The sequence below is a fragment of the Hippocampus comes genome, unplaced genomic scaffold (assembly GCF_001891065.2).
Source record: "Hippocampus comes isolate QL1 unplaced genomic scaffold, H_comes_QL1_v1.1 scaffold17, whole genome shotgun sequence".
Classification (NCBI taxonomy): domain Eukaryota; kingdom Metazoa; phylum Chordata; class Actinopteri; order Syngnathiformes; family Syngnathidae; genus Hippocampus; species Hippocampus comes.
In genome coordinates this window covers 1,384,547-1,386,652 of record NW_017805002.1, presented here as the reverse complement: position 1 = coordinate 1,386,652, position 2,106 = coordinate 1,384,547, and the positions used below count along the sequence as shown (strand labels likewise).

Here is a 2,106-nt window from a genome sequence, read left to right as displayed (position 1 = left end):
ACGTCGGGAGGGAAAAATAAATGACTCGCTCCTGTCCTCAGGTGGTTAAATCACGAAAGTGCCATACCAAAAATAAAAGGACATGAAACTGACTGCGGAGCCGCTTTGGAAAGTCGAATGTCCTTACCTTTACGCCAATTTACTTTAACTCTTGTTGGTATTCGTCACTAGGTCAAGGGGAGAAGAAAATGGGTTTGCTTTCAAATGAATCCGACTCCACTTATCCGAGCTAACGTCATTGCACGACGGGGAACATCTATTAACTTTCGCTTGCTTTTTTCTCTCGCACTCTGTTTCGCTCTCTTTGTTTTTTTTCCAGTTCGTGTCCTTGATGAGAATTCAGCTGACCTGTCCTGCAAGTACTTCCGAGTCTTCTCTCTTGGAAAGTCAAATCCTTAAGAAAAATTTGAAGGGGCCTCTGACGTGCTTAAACAGCGACCAGCGTTGTAAAAGTAGCCTCTTACTAATTAAAACTCGGAATCTTATTTATTAATGTATTTAAATAGTTACTTAAAAGAAAGCTGCCTCCAAAAGAAAAAAGAAAAGCAGAGGGCTCGTCCGGGATTTGAACCCGGGACCTCTCGCACCCTAAGCGAGAATCATACCCCTAGACCAACGAGCCACGTCATTGATTTCAATATTATGTTATATACGAAGACAAACTATGTGGTGCATCCGAGATGTCTATCCTGTACTTGGAAAAAAGAGAAAATATTTAACCATGGATGATTCATGGTGACGCATTCTGGCATTGTGCCCCTATATATGTATTTAAAAAGCTTGGAGCCATAAAGTTGCTTCTTGTCAGTTAAAACTACCGATGCAATTAGCTGAGTCGAAAACCAAATGTTATTGTGCAAATATGTTCACTACATGCAATTGTTCTTTGGAATAATGGTTACATATAACACAAAAATGAATCATTATTGAGGAACATATATGGTAATTGCCAGACCTGATGGATGACAATGGCGCTTGATTGACATAGGTTAAGTTTAGAAACTAACTTCAATTCCTCAAAGTGTGACTTCAGTAAAGTATTAAAGGCACTCCCTCCTCATAATTTGTCTCTATGACTAGAGAAGTAATGAAAATCAACAAATAAGATCCTCTGATTCCACGGTTGTTGATCTTAGATTAAAAACAAATGTAAAGATAAATAAAGACAAAGAAAATATCTCAAAAATTCTATTTCCTGATGAAACAAAAACATGATTCATAGTGAATCTGATAAGACTACAATAAACAAGCTAAGAACAATGTATTTGACACTCCCAGTACCTCCTAAAAAAATACATTTTGAAATTATGAATAATATTTACCCATCAAAAGAATTATTGAGATCACACTTCAATATTGAAGATGATGTCTGCTCAATCTGTAACAATGATACTGTAACCACTGATCATATGCTCTTCTCTTGTACAATAAATAGGACTGATGATGAAGCAACGCACTTCCCAGCATGCCTGTAAATAGCGGTATAAAGTACCCTTTATTTGCTTTGTCATAAGTGTGCATGTGATGTCTTTGAGATGGAAAAGTAAAGGAACAGAAAATCAAGCAGTCAAAAGAACATTGCAGATGAAATGGTAGGAGAGCCATATAAACATGAAGGTTGGCTTAAGCAGGCAGTCAGAGTGTGTTGGGGGATGGGGCGTGAGCTGTGGCCAACAGCAGCTCCTGACTGAATGTGCATTCTGTTACTACTTATGGTAAAAAAGCAACTCAAGAGCATGGACAACTGTGTGGTTCTTTAATCACAAATACGGGTGTTACATTGGTGTCAGAAGTAGAATTGTAGATGGTGACCGCACTCAGAGAGAGATATTGAAGACTTTGCAGCTCACTTGAGAAAAGAAGAGGAGGCATGGAGGAAGGGCCTGAGGATGGATGGTCCTAATGGGAAGAGTGAGCCCTGCCTTCAAGAGCAGTAAGCACTTCCTTCAGCCAGGGGTGTGTTGAAGAGGCGACAAGTAACCCCTGGCAACAAGAGGTGAGAAGCGAGACCGGCTTCCATAGAAACCATGGGAGACTTATAGCATGGGCTCTCAGAGTGCCCCATTGCTTCCACACTTAAAAATGGACATAACACAGCAATGGGGT

The 2,106-nt window shown here is 39.9% G+C and overlaps 1 non-coding gene across 1 annotated transcript; it reads right to left on the bottom strand.

Annotated features, from left to right (window-relative positions):
* Positions 1-550: 550 nt before the first annotated feature.
* On the bottom strand, positions 551-622 carry trnap-agg (transfer RNA proline (anticodon AGG)). The gene has a single exon. It is a non-coding gene; the product is annotated as a tRNA-Pro (tRNA).
* Between the last annotated feature and the right edge of the window lie 1,484 nt (positions 623-2,106).